This window comes from Pagrus pagrus (genome assembly GCF_965226575.1).
Source record: "Pagrus pagrus genome assembly, chromosome: 20".
Classification (NCBI taxonomy): Eukaryota; Metazoa; Chordata; class Actinopteri; order Spariformes; family Sparidae; genus Pagrus; species Pagrus pagrus.
The window spans coordinates 4,200,176-4,221,077 of NC_140207.1; the positions used below are offsets into that span (position 1 = coordinate 4,200,176).

Here is a 20,902-nt window from a genome sequence, read left to right on the forward strand (position 1 = left end):
TGGTCGTACAAAACAGAGCTGTATATGAGCATATAATTCTAAAACAAGGCTTGCCCGTCCTTTACTTTCTTTAATGCAGCCTTTATACATTTTTCATGTTTCCTATCACATTATAAAACATATACAATCACCCATTCCATGCAATTCTATGCAGCATCACCAAAGGATTGCTTCTCCTTCAGAAGGACAATTATGGTTTATTTCAATTTGGATCTTATTATTATAGTTTTGGCCATTGCAACTGTCAGAAATGACAACATTGTACTCACCAAGTTAATTGCTGACATCTAGGAACATGGTTTAACACAACTGTGAAATAGCAAATAGACCATGGTCGTTTGAACTTTGACACCAGATACTGGGGTTCACATGCTGAGTCCCTTGTGCGGTTAGGTTTACACAACAGAGGCACTTTGGTTAAGGTTGGGGAAAGGTCTTGGTTTTCCTAAAATGTTAAAAGGGAACATCAGTGATCTCACACATCAAAGTCTGTTTTAAGGTCTTGAGGAGTGCTACTGGATTGGGGAAAGAAAAAAAAAAAGCATAAAGCTATTTGTGTCTTCAAGTTTCCAAGGAGTAACATGAAGTGATGTTACTTCAGTGTTGGTTGAAGTCTACGAGTTTGAATAACAACAAAAAAATCTGGGGGTGTGAAGCCGAGTGAGTTTACCACGCCTCTGCAGCACTGTGGGTAATGTAGGCACTGGGTATTGACGAAGATGAAGAATGTATCTATGACTCTGCTGCATTCATTTCCATCCTTTTTTGTTTGAAACTGTCCTTTATGAGTCCAACAGCTTTGTAGGAAGGCAATGCCAAATCTGTACATTACTCTTCAATTACAGTGAAAATGTTGTGTCTCGTGCTTCAAGTCACTTTTGAAATTTTCAATATGTACTCAAGACTATATTCTTTCCTTAACATAGAGTTGCTATAAGAGATATTTTTATAACATGGAATGAAATGACAATGTGAAAACACAATGGCGCTATAAAAGGTGTTGTTTGTAGTGATGAACCTACACAGAATTGTTGTTTAAATCTGCAGCTCCCCTCATCTTCATGGAGCTTCAGCTCATTATTCAGCAGTCTCACTGTTCTTATAGTCTTGTTTCCAGCAAAAAAGCCCTAAAACCCCACTGTACAATGGAGAAAGTATAAGTTTAGAAAAACAAAGCAAAACAATAAATAGAAGGGTTTTCTTGTGTGTGTAAAAAAGAGGGAAACTGTCTTTAAAAAAAGGTTCTTGATATTACTGAAATGTACAGAATACTTTTTATGTGATTATGAAGAAGTGATTATGACTGTGTGATCTTGAGTCATTGTAGTGATCATCTGCTCAGCACCAAACGGCAGAACGTTTGGCAACTGAAGAGAGATATTTCCCAGGAGTTGGTGGAGACCGAAATAAAGATGAATGAAGAGTGCATATTGGACTTAATACTCACCAGGTGGCTGGAAGCACGACTCTTAATGAATGATCAAGTTGCTCCAAAAAACGCTAGATGTGTACAAAGGGAACCGTTTGCCAACAAATTCGTCACATCAACAAGATGGTGATGTGTCAGTGTTGTGTCACGACTTGTTCCCCTTGCCCCAAAGTGGCAAAAAACAAACAAACCTGAAACTATTATTGCATGTTTGAATGTCTAAACCTAAGCTTGTAAGATGTTGAACATGCATTAGTTGCAACTCTGATATCCATCACAGTGTACAGATTGACGTCCTGGATCAACTTGCAGTAGCAATATTGCCATTGTCCTTGTTCACAGCAACAAATAGCATCACTGACTGATAGGAACAATGGCCAGAGCTTCACAAATTTGACTCACATTGTCATAAACTGTTTTGTTGCCATGCACTATCAATATTGTGAGAACCATACTGTCTGAGTACTCCCCAGTATCAGCAATACTGGTATCTCTCACATCACAGCACTCCCATACTTGCCTCCCGCTTTACATTTTCAATGCTCGCAGCGTTTTCACACTTTGAGATGCTTGATATCTACTGGCCCATGTATCTCTTCCATTTTAGCCTGCCAGCGGTACAGTATCCATCTCCATTACATGGTCACAGATGGATAACAAGGCCAGGCCTGGCACAGCTCACAGAGTGGTGCTGTTCCTCTGAGAATACACCCCTGCCATCATATTCAAATGGACTTTCTGCTGGCTGTCCCCTCGCTCGCCGTGCTACACAATAGAAGATAGGGAGAGATGTGGGAGGAAGGAGGAGGGGGGGAGGTGCTGAGGTGAGACTGAGGTGGGCTGATGAGAAGAAAAGAGTTGCCATTGTCTCTAGGGGAAACAGGGATGCCAACAGTGAGACGCTCTGCAGACACAGGAATTAGATCATTTAGAAATTCAACCCAGCCCCTTGCACACCAATTGCTCTTCTCCTTCTGCCCCCCCCCCCCTTTCCCCGCTCCCCTCCTCGTTTTATGCCCTTATCGAGGCAGGTTGGAGGAAGCTCTGAGACAGGCTGACACGGACACAGACTACCTCTAAAGTCCTTAAAAGGTAATTGAGCCTTCCAGCCCACACCACTAATTTGTGTGACTCTGCCCACTAGCTAGCAGTGTGACAAAAACAGAGGGAGGGAAACTGGGGAGTGTTGGGAAGAATGACTCCCTCGGACACAATATGTTAATTGGCTCTCTACAACTGACAGCCATAAGAAAGGTTGAGGCTATATGGAGGAGACTTACCAGAAAGGGCATGGTCAGGAAAATGATAATGGTTAGTCCCTGCAGTAAAATATTGCTCTGCGAGAACCACTCTTTCATCCCCCATCTGCAAAACGATAATCTTCTAGTGATTTTGTGCGACAATAGCAGCCGTAACGATGAAATGGACTGCAGTGATTGCTGAAAAAAAGAAGAAATAAAGAAAATGCATTTAATAGTTATGCGGCAGAAACAGTAGGCACTGTTAGAAGCCACCGCTTACAGTGGATTATAGGCGGTGGGTGTTTGTGTGTGGAGGGGAGGTATATTGTGGTGGTAATTGAAAGATAACTGCAGGACCTCACAGGAGTCTGCCAGGTATGCACAAGGTACAGATCCGCCTCCGGCCCTGCTTTAAATTCACCTCAAGGATTTGATTTCTTCAAATGCCAACACTGTTGGAAATGAACTATTTGTCCAGGGTCTGAATTATGTGGAAGACCCTCCCATGAATCACCTTCAGTGCCTCTGTGGCCTTCAGCCTAGTAATATCCATATCTCTTCACTTTCCTCCAATCAATAATGAGATGACGCCCTTGGAAATGCAGGATAGATGACTCAAATGGGATATTATATTTGTTGAGACCACACAGAACAGAGGCTGTCTGAACCGGATTAACATGCCGTGGGATTTAATCAGGTTAATTTTTTTCAGGTGTAAGCAAGTCTCTCTGAATTGTAGGACAGTGCACAGAAGTTTTGTTTGTATTAATAAGTTTTAATTGGAAAGTATAAAAGTAAAACATTTGAGCCAACGAGCAACAAGATAAAATGAACCCATGAGTGTTTCTTGATCACATTTCATTTTCCGACATTGTTTTTCAGAGCCCTTAAAAAATGCTATGGTTATTAGAAAATATATTGACATAGGCATTTTTAATATATGTGTAATAGGGGTGTCACAAATTCAATTCCAAATCAAACATTGCTTTAAATAAGCATTCAGTTTTAATTACTGAAATCAAAAGCTGGATTGGGCATTCTCACAATATTTCTTTTTTTCTCCTCTGGCATGTGTCGAAAGAAAAACAAAAATACTTGCAACCTGTGCTGGAAAGTAATCCTGGTGGGTTTTGTAGTTTAGGAAACTAACTACAAAAGTAGTAAAAGTAAAGTAACTTTCTGCCATCTATGGACTCATGACAGTTGAGATATTGTTGTTATTATGGGTTATATCAGACTAAATATCATGTAGCCTATATTTGTAAAGACTTTACGAAAATACATTGCAGAAAATGTAATTGTCAGGGCACCTAACTCATGATCTGTTGATCATTGCAAGTCAAGATTTGATAGTCTAACAAGTCTAACGGCTTTCAGTGCTGAAAAAAAAGAAATGCTGCAATCGAAAATTGATTTGAATCGTGACTTGAGAACTGAAAGTCAAATGGAGTCCCATTAGGGGCGCCCCTAATGGGTCAGATAAAAATGATAGATATTGCAGAACTTCCTTGCTCATTGGCTATATTGCTCATCGTGGCTACAGGTGAAGTACTATACTGCTGAGCATTGCTTCAGTAGTCAAGCAGTCCCATCTTTTATTTTACAAGGATTCCCTGAACTTCAATGGAGGAGACTTCTCTCAATCTGAAATAATAATAATAAAATAAAAAAATGTTCTCATTACTTTACAGCCTTTTTCCTAAGTTTAAAGGTTTGCTGGATCCACTACCCCTTCCCCGGAGAGTTCATATTTTTAATATTCCTCCCATAACACATTTTCTGAGCTGATCTGTGACTGAGATATCCAAGTTAGGGATGCAATTTTTAAGCAACTTCTTGAACTGATCATCAGCTCCAGTACTTGACGAGACTCAACAATTCACTCACTTTCTCCAAAATCACCTTCCCAACCTTTAACAATCAATTAACAGTTAATTGTATTAATATGTGAAATACGTTGAATATATTTGGTTTAAAAAAGTATTTGTAGCAGGATTTGAGTCCTTCTCTGATTGTCGGTTAATACATTTATAATTGGGTTGAATTCCTGGCGGTGATTAACCAATAAATGATTAATCAATAACATCCCTAATCCAAGTTCTGGGGGATATCTGTGCAGGACCATTGCAAAGTCTAGAATCAGGGCTTATTTTGAAGAGAACACCTTTGATAGGTAGCAGAGGACGTAATTTAAACAGTGGTCTCAAAGGTCAAAATCGGATGCTTTATATGTTTAACCGATTCTATTATTTTGCTGCCGATGACCCCAATTTGAAAAAGAAGAAAGTAATTTGATGATCTCAGGCAGTTTTTCTCTGTTTTCCCTTGCAGCACAACATACAATTATCTCCCTCTCACTCAGGCTTAATCATCAAGTTTTACCGTGGCGCCGACTGCTTCACCTGCTCCACTACATGCGCCAACATTGCTCCAGCCCTGCCTGCTGCAATGATAACAACAATAATGGTGTCTGAAGAAGCTTGTGTAGATGTGGGTCAGACTCTTTCTCTATAAGCCAGAGCCCAGGGCCTAAACTGAACATAATAATGTCGCATTGCTCGAACCGGGTGCTAGTAAGAAGAGCCTCCTCCAGGCCCGTAGTTAATAGAGAGGACTGGGACTCCCCACCCCCCCTCACCCTCTACCCCCACACCATGCTCCCACTCTCTCTCGACCTTCTCTGTCTATCCTCTCCTCAGCATCAATTCATCTCCCTCCGTGCAATCTACAAGCAGGACTCTGTTAAATCAGCCAATAGGTGTCAAAGATTCCCACCCTGTGTTTATTTATTTTTAATTCACTGTGTAATATGTCCGCCTCTTTTGCTAGCTGGCAAGCTTGTATGGATTGGAGTTTCACGAAAATTAGGAGCTTTACAGCAGTGATCATAATCGATTATATAGGCCTACCCTGGATAAATGAAAACCACACAGTATATCTAATTAAACTGATGCATGAATACACACACACATATATGATGTAAAACCAGGATTTATGAATGTCCTTGGAGAATTTTGCCACGTATGTAAATTTTGATGAGATGGAACATCGCTTCCAGCTAAATACCGTCTCAATCATGGCTTCTTAAATCATGTTTGCAGATTCCCATTTTTGCTAATTATTTTCACCGCGTTAAACAAAATAAAGATATAAAGGCTAGTTTTGCTTCTTTATATTTGTGATTGAAACCTCTGTTAATCAATTTACCTGTCTCTCTATGTATGGCTCTATCTAACCGAGGCCGTTTGTCAACATAGACAGCAGCAGCTCAGACAATAATATCTACTATGCCATAAATATTGTACTCAGCTCCATCACTGAATTACTGATTAAAATATATGGCAGCACTACCATCTGAAATCCAAGTGTTTTGTACACACTTTACCCCCTCACTGTCATTCATTATACACTTTTGTCACCCAGTGTGACAAAAGATACAACAGGCATCCGGGGCTGCGCTTCCTGCGTCTCCGCCTGCCATCGATGATTCACACCCAACCAGGGGGAAAACAGAGGGTTACTAACTAGGTCCTCCAAGGCACCAGATGTCAGTGATTAATCTTGATGAAGTTGGGACTCTATGTCTCCCTAGCTGTCTCTCTCTGTCTCCCAACCTGGTGCTTAATGACCCTTTCCCTCTGTTTTCTCAGCCCATTTTTTACCCTTTAGATCATATTCAATATGGCTGTTTCTTTATGCAGATGAGTGGTAGATGGAGCAGTGGCAACTGGGAACAATTTGACACCGACTGTCTGCTGCCACATACAGTAGAAAACCTGCTAATGTAACAAAGAATTGAGGAACGAACAGCCAAGTTGCCTAGATAAAATGTTGGCAGTTTTTGTTTGCTTTTGTATTTCCAAACCACTGATACATTCACATTTGTAGTTACCACATTGGCATTTTTACAATATGTGCCATATCATGTTCATGTACATGTTTATGACATGACTTTCGTATCGGGAGGTGGGCAACAGTCCGTTAAGCCAGTGACCACAGTTCAAGACTTCAACATTTGTAAGTATGAAACCACTGGATGTTTCACAGAGACCTTGGTACAAGTTGCAGCTGTGTCTGTGGCATCAGAAACTAGATATTTTTAAGGGAACATAGGAACGTATTCAGCTGTGTTTGTGTTGACCGAACCAGGTGGCTTTTAGTGCATAAACCTAACCAGAGTGTAAGCAAAGCGTCAGCAGCGATTCAACTTATCTGTGGTTCGCAGAAACGTTGCCAACATTCATCCTGGAGTTTGAATTTGAACAAAACAGAGCAAATTTCTTGGGATATGTTGCCAGTTTTTTTACCCTCACAGATAGAACAGACTTAATTTTTGTGTCTGGAACCTTTCTGTTAATTTTCTCCCAAGGGGCCTTATTAACAGACCCAGACCAAAAGGCCTCTGGACAAAGTTGGACAGACCTACACCCAATCAGAGCAATGAAAGGCAACTCATTCGGAAAATAAACGCAGCAAGAGGTAATCCGAAGCTAAATAGTTATTTAGATATTCTACACTCATAAATACAATCATACATTCATCATTTGATTTTGTTTCTGAATCCATCGAGGGCTAAAGATGACGTTGACTGCCTAACAATAATGGGCAGGAAGGAAGGAAGGAAGATAAACCTCACAAGCTGTGGTGACAGGCTGATACTTCAGGTAAAATGAGATCTTACATAACTGTCAATTTAGGGTCATTAAAAGATGATAATCAGATCCACTGATCTGGGTAAAGCACATAACACAACAACTTCTGAGTTGTATTTTTTTCTGGAAACCTTCCACATATGAACACACAACCAAGCTGAAATCATCATCATTTGTATGCCAAGTCGGTGCGTTGCCCCAGGCAGAAGTTGACCTGGCCAATTAAGTTCTGCAAAATTATACCTGTTGGGTATTGAAAGAGCAGACTTTTACTGTTGAGTATTATGGACTGGTGAATAATTGGTCAACTTATCCTCGAAGGACCGACTCAGAGGATGACCCATCATGCAGTCAGTCTGCACATGTATCAAACAACCTCCAACAGGATGACAGATAGCTTCCTCGCTGCCTTGAAGAAAGACTTCTCATGCTTACAACCTCATCAGCACTAACCCTGCAATGCTGCTTTGGAAGCAGCAGAAGCAGTGATGTGTAATCAGCCGTGTGTATGATTCATATGTACACCTGACACTATTCTTGGCTGGTTAAACTGACATTGATAATTCATGAAAACATTGCTTTTCTGACACTCAGCAAAAACAGAGGTTTATACTGTATGTCAGAGGTTGAATCTTGAAACAAAGTGTGAACCTCATGGCTGTGGACACTGGTTACAATGGAGAGAATCAGGTCAGGGCATTTGCAACTGATCTGAATGTTCACTTTATGTATGTGCTCTCTTATTTAACCCAGCAAGCCATAGAAGAAAGAGGATCTTTTTTTGGACAAGAGGCGAAAACCCCTTGAGTAAGAAGTTGGGAAAAAGATCAGCGAGGCGAGATCAGAACGTTAGAGGGTTGCAGAGGGCAACAGAGAACACAATGAAAACACTTACAAAGTAAGCAAACACCAAGCTGAGCAACTGCTCATATTCTGACTGTGTATGAGGAATGAAAACAGAAAGCAGAAATCATTAAAAATTAATCTGTTTTTTATCAGTTTATCATGACACGAGACAGAACTTATGTGAAGCAGAGTGAGAAGTTATTGTGTTTATTGTGAAAAAGTTGAAATTTCCTTCACGTACAAATATTGCCAGTGGAAGTGCAACACAATGTGGATGTGTGGTTTTTGTTGTGGATTATTTGCCCCCGTCTTTGTCTGTATTACATTCCTATAATTATATCTGAAAACCGGGGCAGCAAAAAGTCATAGCCTGGATCTTAATAACATCCTTCAGAAATCAATTTCAATTTCTCATTCAGCATGACTGCAACACATGGATCGATCATGTTAAACTTATATGACTCTCTGAAATACCAACACAGAGCAAAGCACGTTTCATCACTGTATCAGTGAGTCAGTGGGCTCTTACATCAACTCCACTTTTGATATAATAGCTTGATTTTTTTGTTGTTTCTTTTGCAACCATAGCTCAAGAAAGGACTGGCTGGTCTGAGGTGATATGCTGCCATTTAGTGTGGTAGATGATGATGGATTCAAAGAGGTAGTTCTGTAGCTCAAGGCCGAGTCCATGTGCCACTGTTACTACTGTACATGGAAAAGCACTTTAAGAAGTTGAAGGATGAGCTTTAAGTCAAGCTAGCCAGAGCAGACAAGCTTATCTTAGCTCTGACAAGCCACCGTCAGACAGCTCTTACAAATGCAAACTACCTACACCTGTTACCTCACCCATGCTGACTGGGAGATGCAGTCCAATGTGCTCCAAGTGTGGAAATACAGCGATCAGCCACAACATTTAAACATTTAGACAGTTTAAGTGAAAAACAATGGGTTAGGGTTAATGGGCTTGGGTCAACGCCCCCTCATGGCAACAGCGCTCCAAAATGGCAGTACAAAGACCTCAAGACCTCGACCTGGCCTCCAATCCACCAGATCCCAATTTGATCGAGCATCCATGAGGCACCCTGGAACGCATGGTCCAATGCATGGCAGCCCCATGGGATGAGGCGGTGTACACGATCTGCAGCGGTGCTTAAGTGGGTGCTGCATGTGAAGTGGTTTCCAAATGAATGCCCAGAACCCGTTTCCGAGCAGAATGTTGGCATTGTAACAAGGTTATCAAAGTTATTCACTTCACCTGTCGGTGGTTTTAATGTTGAGTCAATGATGCTCTTGTATTTCATGTCATTTTGCGCTTTTTTTTTCTCCCTGCAATAATTAACGAGCAAGTTACCAGTTAATGGGTGATGGGCTATTAAAAGCTAACTTGACTGAAACTGACATCCCTATGTGGTACAGTTCTACCACAGTTACAGCAGGCAATTGTAGGTCTAAGTGTAAATACATAAAATGGTACAAGCAAGATAAAAATAACACACCATACATAGAAACAATAAAACTGATTGTTTAATGAGACCACTTAGATAACATTATATACAGAATAAACAGCTGAATATAAATTCAATATTTTGTCCCACTGGAGTGAAAATAAAGTAATATTCTGACAGAGACATTCTTTTTGTCAAACGAATATTTGGCTCTTCAGACAGATCTGAGGAAAGCAGCGCTGGTATATACGGCAATCTGCTTTCTATAGCTTCTGACTTGGGGAGCAAATGGAGTGCAATTAGGAGACTAATTGAGATCCATCATTGACTGAAGGTAACCACAGCATGTTGATTTGCCCGTAATCACGGACAGTAGTGACATAAGTGATCCAGTGACTTGATCAACTCAATTACACTCACACGCAGGTGCAGATTGCACTATATGAGAAAACGACATGCTGACATTATCTCATCTGCAAACAATGCACAGAAATGAATACACACATCTGGTGATACTTGGTCTTAATTGTTATTATAACATTATTACATCTTATTTTCTTGTATAAATGGTGACATCTCGATATTTTGAATGCTATGAATGGATTCAAGATGCTTACGGAGTATTATGACTTCATGAGAAAGATATATAAAATCTGTAATATTATTGACAAATCATGTACACATTAGGATTGACTCATTAAAAAAAAGAATATCTATCCAAAAAATACATTTTGGATAGGGTTTGACAATGACGACTGAACTTTTATTACAGGAAAATCATGTCCAGTAAATTCCTTATCCATCCATGCTGTATGGGTGGGATTCAGTTCATAAGAGTCAGACTAGGAGCTGCTGTAAGCATGGGGAGCATTTAAAAAATCCCTGACATTGCAAATTTGGAATTTGGTAATAATTACCCCACCGTCATCTCCCTCTGAAACTAATTCTAACTGAAACAAGCTCCTCTCCCATACTAATAACTTGCAGCAGCAAATGATTTTGAAGGAAACCTAATGGTGCCCAGATTGTGTATTTTACAGTATAATGAAGAAATGTAATAATGAATGTATCTGCCAAGTTTCAAAATGATGATAATGAACAAGTGTGCTTAATGTCTGCTGATGATGTATTTCATTTATTTTAATACTATATACTGCAATGAAATATCTGCTCAAAGCAACCACAACATGATTAGATTCTTTTCATGGATGTGTTTAGACACACACAGCACTTGATTAAGATTAGTAAAAGATAATGGTATTGGACGAAACTTAAACCCTAAACCCATGACTAAACCCTGGACCCAACCTTAACCTGATCCCTCCAACTATACCAACAATGTCCCATTGTATTGGATCACTGGCTCACAATCAAGAGTACAAGACCTGTGAAAAGAGCAAAGCAAGGTTGAGCCAGTCACAACCTGGAAGGGAGACTATATGAAGAAACATACTGAAGAGGAGAGGCTGGGATCATTGTTTCTATTTGTAAGCGTGACAAACCCTGGATATTTTTAAGAAGACCGTGGGACAATTTCCAGTTGTGTTTGTGGAGACAAAAAAAATGATATTTTTGACAAGAAGTCAGGATATCTCCAGCTGTGTTTGTGGTGACTGAAACACATATTTTAAGCCAAAGCATGATCTTTTCCTAACCCTTACCAACAATTGGTTTTTGTGCCTAAACCTAAGCAGACAGTACAGCACTGTCACAACATAAAATAGAAATTAAAGCTAAAGAACGTAAAGTTGCGACATAAAGTAAAGTTATGCTTGCCAATATTCATTTTGGCAATTGGACTGTCTGTTGCCTAAATGTAACCAACAGTCTCTGGTCTCACAGACTTCCATTTTGCTCGCTATCAGCCTAGAGCATTTGTTTTCAACCTGTGAGTCGGGGCCCCAAAGGGGATCACAAGTTTATTTCCGGGTGTTGCCAGATGGTTGATGGATGAAAAAGACAATATAGCATATTTTAGATGGAAGAATGGTTTTTACATCATATTGCCTGTACCAATGAAACATTTTGTCTTCAAATAGTTTCCGAGTGTGTTTGTCTGAGTCAGAGTCTGCGTGCACAAATGCACAAAAAAAAAATCCCTCTTTTTCATGTTGGCACTTTCAGCACTTTCTTTACAGAGAAAAATAATCACATTTTCACAAATGTGTAATATATAATTTCTGGGAGGCAGGGTTGGAATTAGATTTAGCAATATCTTCTTAACAGTGCAACTTCAAGTTTGTCCGCAGGTCAACTGTTTATTACAGAAACATTTACAGATTCAAAATTATATATATGCTTCATTAATGACTATATTACCCTCGTCCACTGAACGGGAGACATTATTCTTTAAAAGAAAATGATACGTTTGTGTTGACTTGCCAAACATGGACTCCTTTCTACTGGCATCTGTTCCAATTTCCTACACCTCACACAAACTTCAAATAATCATTTACCTATTTCCGCCAACACAAATCCAGTCAAATTATGACTCCAGGCAGAGACGCTCAGATGGAGGTGCCAGTGTTTCAGGTTGTTGGAACCGTAGCTGCGATGGGGACTGAAGTATTCAGGCAGTGCATGTGCCCTTAATTTATGGTTTCTCGCTTATGATTGAGGTTTTGTACGACTTGAAAAAATGTTAAAAACCCTCACAGTCCTGTAAACCTTTGTCATCGACTTTATTAAAGTAACTGAAAAGACTGTTTCAATTCAGGCTACCACACAGCCTCAAACACACTGTGGAGAAACATGGTGATTTAAGAAGCTTCCTTTCCATGATGCAATTTACAGCAGAATCTAATAACCCTCGCTATTTCCTCCTCTCTGTTTATTCGTCTCTTTCTCTTTCTGTCTGAGAAGCAGGACACCAGTTACCTTGAAATGCACTCAGTATAGCAGAGTCTGTTCCCGAATTCTGCCGTCTGATCACCACAGAGTCACCGTACTGTCACTGCACTGTCCCCGGCTCTGAGACAGTATCCCAGGGATCATTTTAATAGCGGCTATAATGAATCTCTCTGATCACTGGATATGAAATCCTCTCTCCGTCGTACGAGTCTTCAATCTTTATTCCGTATTTTATCTCTCTGTAAAACATGACATTTTATTGGAATATGTATGTAATGTGGGATGAGACACGGTGCCACAGGAGTCTGTAGAGCCGAGACAGCTGCTCTCTTCTCTCAGCTGTAATTGGTAGACCACTGCAGCACCATTTGACAGATTGTAGCAGATACTTTCTGGAGACATTCTGTTGAGATGTACAACTCGGTCCTGGCTGAATGTGACGTGAACACATTTTACATCACCAAATATAACATCTCCAAAAAGTCTGCAGGTGGCAGCTCCTTCTTCCGAGCCCTTGAATTCTTTATGGCAGAGTCGAGCGAAGGAACAGTCACATTTCTTTAGTGGGAAAAGGCAGAAAGCTTACTTCTTCCGTGTAGACTTTACAATTCTTGGCCCAGCAGCACCGGCAGACACTGAACCCGACCACGTAACCACCTTCTGAGGCCATAAGAGTTTTTTATTCAGCTCCCATTTAAAGCTTGTTGCAGAAGCTCTTATCTAGGCTTTTACAAAGAATACCACCTCTGAATAAAAGAGGGACCTGCCATCTGCAGGCTTTCTGAGGTGTTATATTTGGAAATATAAAATCTGCCATCACACTTTACTCTTAAGAACTATTTCTGTTCTTACTACTCAGTTTAAATGAGTCACATAGTTCATAATGTACCAAATATTGGCTAAAATTGACAAAACGGTTTTATTAGTCATGCGTATATACAGTATCATTATTGACTTATTCATCATCTAATTTATGTGTTGTGCTCTCTGTAACATTGCCTTTTCTGAGTCGGCCTGAGCATTTTATCTGACAGAGATCAATTATGGTCAGCAATCACTCCAATTGTTGACTTTATGAGGTAAGTAGTCCCAAAAACTTAGTGTGAACTTTTTATCTTTTCTTTGGCAAAAGAAAAATAACATGTAGGTAGTGGTTCCCAAACCTTTTCTGCAGGGCCCTCCTTTTGTTAATAACAACATTTTCAGGACCACCACCTCCATCACAAACTGTATATGCCTTTTGCTTGTAAGGTGAGCCTTGCTTAGGTGAGCCACCAACGCACTCCTTTAAAAACTGATTTTAAGCATTGTCTGTAATTTAACTACAATTTCAGAGTGATATCTTGTTGTAAAAATGAAATGAGGAACAACAATTCATGTGTCACTAAATGCCATCTGAATTTCTATGAGTTTTGATGTGCGGGAGAGGATGAAGTCAGGTGACCTTCGCCATCATGGTAACAATAATTAACATTTGTGAAACAGTCGCTGTTTAGGCAACAGAACTAGTTGGTTCGGTTTAGGAGAAGATCATAGCTTGGGTACAAATAAGTTAATTTACAGATCTAAGATCAAATAAGACAATGTTACATGGGACATGAACAGCAGCCTCCTGAGTGAAAGTCTTGGATTTGTGTGACCCATACGTCAACCCCTGACCTCCTCCATATGTGGACTGTCTTGCTTCTTATACTGCATTATATATTGACATTTGACACTTGAAAAGCTTTGCATGGATGGCATTAAATGACAGTCGAAAATGTGCTATGATAACAAGATAAATTACTTAAGACCTCTTCATGTAACATTTGGTGAATCTATGCTGGCAAAAAACGTAAATGTTTACGTTCACCTGCCACCCCGATGAATCTATAGGGACTACAGACATTTCACTCTATACTGTAAATATGATGACACTATAAGAATAGTAATTAATGTTAGTTGGCCATATTTCAAAGGCAGCTGGGAGAAGATCATTAATTTATTATGCTGATAATAGAAACAACAGCCCTAGGTTTCCTCTTGATTACTTAGTCACAGAAAACAGCTGTCATAGTCTGTATCATACACTGAAGTACTGCAATCTTAAAAATGTTATTTCAACTCAGATCAAATTGACAAATATTCACAACAGCAATGTGCCATACTGTTAAGGCTTAAAGAATAGCAGCTTCTCTTTGTTTTGTTTTTTATCTCTTTTTATCAAAATGGACAAAAATCTGTGGTAAATTTACTCAACATACAAATTCACTGGCTCAAGCTGTTGATTGACATGAATAAACATCCCAGATGTTTACTTGCCAACAAAATATGCATCACATTGTGCCATAGCCATCAAATGGGGTGACCCGCTCAATGCATAAACAATGATTCATGTCCACATAGCAGCATTACCAGCCAGTAATAAACAGCTGGCTGGAGAAACACCTGCGCACTATATGTAAAATCCACAGCTTATCACAGAATGTAAATATGTTTTATGCTTTTACATCAGAAAAAAAAGTTCATTTTCCAAGACAGCAACACTCCTGAAAAGGACACAATGACTGACTGACTGACTGACTTATCGCTCATTGGATTTGGCAGCCACTGAGGGTTTGATGTTGAGTAAAAGAATAACCCGCCAGCATTTCTCTGCTTGTTTGTCCAAGCTGGACCAGAAAACACACCGAGGTCATAATTATGATCAACCAGCTGGCATCCTTCTTGATACTGGATGGGCTGCAGCATGAGGGCCACAACTCCTCACATGTTACAAGAATACAAGTGCTGGAAATCCAGTTTGTGCCAGAAATGAGCTGTTGAGCTAATAAATACATCCCAATACACAAATAGATAGTAAAATATTACATATTAGGTGACAAGTTTAATAATGAGCTGTTGATGTTTACACTGCATATGTTTACTCTAATACTGAAGCAATTATGAGAATAATGCGAGAAAAATATGGATCAAGCAAGCATCTTGGTGTATTTTTAATGGAGGTCATGAACAGGGTATTAAAACAATAAAGCACTGTGTTATTTGCCTCATTATTTTAGGGTTGTTTGGTCATGTAAACACCAGACTTGAAGTCAGTCCGAACAACAGGGTTTTCTTTTCTTTCTTTAATTTTTTTTTTTTTTTTTTACAGCCACTATCTCTTTTTATGCACCCTTCAATCCTTTCAGGTCTGTGGAAATCTTATTGGTTACACGGGAGCAACTGAGAAAGCAAAAGGAGCAATGCAAACACAGCGGACACAGGGAGGGAAATGTTAGACGCCAGCTGTAAAATGAAATGGAGCAACAACACAGCACTCTTGAAATTATTCTCATAAGGACAATGATTATTATTACCTGTTATGTACTGTAGTTATAGTTTTATAGCCCTGTACAGTATTAACTTGAGGAGAAATCCCCACCTGTGCATTAATTATGCATCTATTTCATTACAGCGAATTAGTTACAAGACCAAAATTAAAAGATGATGATATGTTAATATGTTCATCTTGATCATGGGCCTAAGCTCTTACTGTGTAGGGCTGGATGATATTGTCTTAACATTATATCAATATATTTCTAGGCTATATCTCGATGCACAATATATCTCGATATTTTTGAATTTCCTAAAAAAGCACTTCATTAATGTTTTGAATGAGAGACACAATCAGACATTACAGTATTGTTGACTAAATAGATCTGATGCCACAAATTGTAGGGATGACTATTGGTCCTTTCACAAAAAATACACAATGACATTTCATCAATAATGTGAATATAATGAATAAAGTGTGTAAAAGCAAGACTTAAAACATGTAGAAGAGTCTGGTAAGTTCAGAAAATGACATCATGTTAATGTAATGCAGCCTTTAAAACCAGGAAAAAACACCATTTATGCCATATCACAATATAATGATATCCAAAATTGTGTACAATTTATGGGCTCATATCTCGTTAACCATATCTTTACACGGCCCAGCTCTACCATGAACAGACACATTTTTAGTGAGATTATGCTTTGGCATATTACACTGTAAATAACAATGCTGGAAATGGAAATTCTCTCGACGCAGAAAAGTCAAGATTTAGGAAACATTGGGGTTCAGGCCAAAGGAACGATGTGACTTATGCATCTTAAAGGGGACATACGTATTATGAAAAGCTCACTTTTTCAGTGTTTGCACACATACATTTGCATATCTTGTACCAACCAACCCTCAAACTGTGACATAAGACATCCCAGTCATTATTTATTTATTTATTTATTATTTTATGTTTTTTGTGGGCTGCCTAGATCAGACAAAATGAATGTTAGCTTTGTTGTTATATGCAGCCTGTTTTGCTCCAGGATCTTAATCCGGTATGTGTGTGTTGCTGCTGTGTGACATTTACTTGATAGACATGCACTGAAGATAGCTTCATAGCTACATGTGAAAAAGAAATGGTCAATATACAGGAGTATATTTGCTTGGCAACTGGGGCTAATACTGAACATATTCTTTCTTGTGCAGTGGTGAAGTTTTTAGTCTAGAAGCGGATCTTGTGCTGATATTCACTGTGGAAATGCAGCTAACTGGAAGCTAAAGACATTGACAGAGCCGACCAGAGAAACAGTGAGCGGCACTTGTTCAGCCGTGTGTGAGCTGACCAATAAGAGCCAACTGGGCTTTTCAGGAGGCAGGCCTCAAAGAGACATAAAAAAGATCATCTCAGAAAGGAGGGGGAACCACAGTGCCAATACACTGGACAGTATGAGACAGATAATGTGATTTTTGAGCATTAGAGCATGCAAACCTATTCTAGTAGTAACCTGAAAATAAGCAAAATATGTCTCCTTTAAATTATGTACATGACCCTGTGTTAACTATGAAGAAATTGCAGAAGCCTACAGTATGTATTAATAACAATGTTTTTTTTGTTCTATTGTTAATGAAACATTTAAAAAATTTAGATTAAAATCAAAAATGACGTTTTTGTTTCACTGCCTAAAAATTCAAAATAAAAGTGCATATTTATCCCCAGAGTTTTGTTCCCTCTCTGATTTTGTTCATACTCTCTAAACTTTCACAGTTAAGAAATAAAAGTAAAATATTGCATCCGCAATTTAACTTGCCCTCCACCTCATCTTGGCTTTTCATAGTCACTGATTTTCTCCGGATCAACAGTCTTTTCTAAGTAACTTGACTTCTAAAACCCACCCCTGAACAGAGTGTAGGATGTGGAGAGAGTTACCCGTTCAGACCAGCAGACAATAAGATTATCCAAAGGCAATTAAACTTGGGGCCTTGTCTTGAGAAGTCTCCATCCAACCCCATCCCTTTTCATCCTTACCTTTCCTTCCCCTTCTCGGCACCCCATTGTTGTGTGATTAACTCCCAAGCACCAGCGGGGGAGTCTGCATTCCCATTACCCAGATCTGTGGCGGGGACAAAACATGTACTAATCACCAATCACAACTAGGAGCAGGGCACTCAAGTCGTTGCCAGCTCTATAATGTGAGTGATGTGCCGCCAGCTTCTTCAGAGACTGTGTTCTCTTTCTGTTAAAGCTGCACTCAACACTTCATAAGGAGGTGCTCAACTGAATTTTTTGCTTCTGTTGCCATGGTGCTCTACCCTACAAACCACAGGTTTATGCCGTGGACATGGATTGTTCATTTTATCTGCACAATATGATTTATTCTGAGAGCTAGGGCGAGAGAACTTCACAACAGACGCAAACTATGTCCACGTCATCACCACGTAAACATTTTACAGTTCTACAGTGTAGGTTGTATTTTATTCCTGCATATGTACTTGTCTTATGAAGCATTTCTTTGTCCTGAACTTTTTCTCCAACAAGGGTCCGGCACAGTTTTGATATCAGACTATTACATATTTCCTATTGACATAATAGGAAATATAATATGGCACCTTATCAGTCTTCACAGCAACAGATATCATCATATAGCCAGCCAATCGCAATGTTATTTTGCACTTCTGGCTAAGAAACAATTTCACTGTCTTTTTATCATGATGTTTTTTCAAAGTGTACACATCCAATTCATCTAAAACATGCATGTTTAATATCTCATTAATAACAACACTTTCATGAACAATAGATTGGAGACCTAATCTCTCTGTTGTGCTACAGACTAAATAAAATGACAGCTTGAGGCTACCAAAAACTAGAAGTTAGTCCTTCGCTGTTGGGTAAGTTTGGTTTACCAAAGCTATACACTCCAAAAATAAACATAGCAGATATGTCAGACAGGTCAGACCACCGTGTTTGACTAAAAAGCTTTAAACGTTAGCGTTATGGCTTAAAATGACAACAGAAATGAAGAAATTTGCTGATTTCACATATCTCTGCAAGGCAAATTAACCACCAGTTGTGGCTGTTGTTTGGAGCACGATACCACAGTGATTTGGTCTTTACAGTTGCATATTTTGCTTATACTATGATATATAAACCCCTTCCTCGTCTCTTTGACATTTGACATTGGATCTTTCTGCTAGAAAGCCTTTGTAACACGTCACTAACGTTGTGAAACAGTCACAGTTTGGGTAGTTTAGGCTCCAAAAATACTTGGTTAGTTGAAAGATAGTTGGCTATTGTCAAAAGTAAAAGTTTTATCACCGACTGTTGAAGAAGTTGATGAAATATTAGCTTTTAGACCATATTTCACCAGAATTTGCCACAATAGGATAATATTTGCACATTGCAGAGGATGAAAAATATCTCTATAGCAAATCCTGCAATAAACTATTAGGAGCTAACTTGAAACACAACCTCCACACATACTTCTATGGTCGGTGTGAATCATCCTACTAATTGGACCTGTTGATGAAGATTCTCAGTCATCCAGGTCATGGTAAATCTAAGTGCTGTAGCTTAGGCAACTGTACTTGTTTCAGTTTCTTGAAACTGTTACAGTTTCTTGAAACTGAAACAAGTCCAGTTGCCTACGATACAGCACATAGATCCTACTAATTCTTCAGCTTGTCCAAAAGTCCCATTTCAGAGCAGTCAGAGCTGTAACTCATGCACTTTGCAGCGGTAAGCGCAATGTCTTATTTTACATTAATGTATAAAACCTCTCCCATCATGATGTCCTGGAAGTTTCTTGTTGGCAGCTCACTGCCTATTTAGCCCGATAACACTGACATTTTATATGAAAAATTAAATGCATTCAAATCATGTATTTTTCATTTCACCTGCCAGTCCGATATGACTTTGGAGAAACACTTTCACACAAATCAATATCGTCCCTTAAAACCTACAACTGCACATCAGTTTTATTTTAGCAAAAGTGACTTACAATAATATTAAGTCCTTCTCCTTGTAAGTTATTTTTGCATGTACAGTACATTTCAGACAATACATCAAAACATGATGGGGAAAAAAAGTCCACTTTTGAGCTAGTCTATAAAGCTTTAACAATAAAATGGTTGGGCACTATATGGGGCAATACTGGCTCATTGTAGGAAATACTGTACTGGCATATGTCAACGAATAAATTGCAAGAAATGTCAGTACAGAAATGCTAAAGATATGTTGGTGATTCTTTCTAGTGCTGCACATGCATAGTCTGTCAATCAGAGAGCACTGACGATACAAACTGTCTGGTTTAGGACACAGCTTGGTCACAATGTATGTACTGAGCGGGACATTGTGTGTCTCTGTTAAGAAAATATCAGTCCGTGTACTCACATCAGATTTTCTGTACGTCTGTGTCAAATCCATTACCAGCCTCCTACTACAGCAGAGTGAAAACGTGAATGTCATGTTGTTTAGTTAATGAAAGTCCTCCCCCCCTTCCTTTTCACCCGACACTGCAGCCCCTGTGCATTTGGCATGTGATAAATCTCAGCTTCTATGATCACTACATGAGTAAATTCCAGTAAGTGACGAGCTCAAGCTGCCGTGACTTGCATTACTCTCTGTTTCAGGGTATTTCAAAACGTGTATTTGTTAATCCAAATAACTGGGTAATGAGAGTTTTAAACTACATCAATTCAGCTCGAGCATTCTTAATTATGATATGTAATGAAAATCATAATTGATGAATTGACTAGTAGCTCAGTAATGAATCACTTTCCATGCACATTTTATGCCAATTTCATTTTGACTTTGAATAAACCCTAATTATCTACATTAGTGGAAGTCAATGCCTTAATATTTAATAAATCCTGGATAATCCCACAGCAATCAATTTAGATCAAAATCGCTTACCACCAAAGGTAGAAATGCTCAGCAAACTCATCCACTGTACCCTATAATGATGCCTATTTATATGCAGGAGCTTTGTCAAACTGCAGGATGGGTAATTACTTTATTTACTTCTAATCATGTCAATGAACCATTGTGCAAGGGTTAGATTGGCTGGGCTCATTATTATTATTATTTTTTTCCTCTTCAGTATCACATTAGGAACCTTAGTCTGACAAAAGCTCAGTTTGAGGGGATTGACCACTGC

The 20,902-nt window shown here is 39.1% G+C and overlaps 1 long non-coding RNA gene across 1 annotated transcript in view; it reads right to left on the reverse strand.

The window, feature by feature from the left end:
• Positions 1-2,730: 2,730 nt before the first annotated feature.
• The window catches only part of LOC311249114, a 419,388-nt gene continuing 401,216 nt past the window's right edge, over positions 2,731-20,902 (reverse strand). Inside the window, exon 3 of the long non-coding RNA XR_014621117.1 lies at positions 2,731-2,868. This is a non-coding gene — a long non-coding RNA (uncharacterized lncRNA). The remainder of the gene's footprint in view (positions 2,869-20,902) is intronic.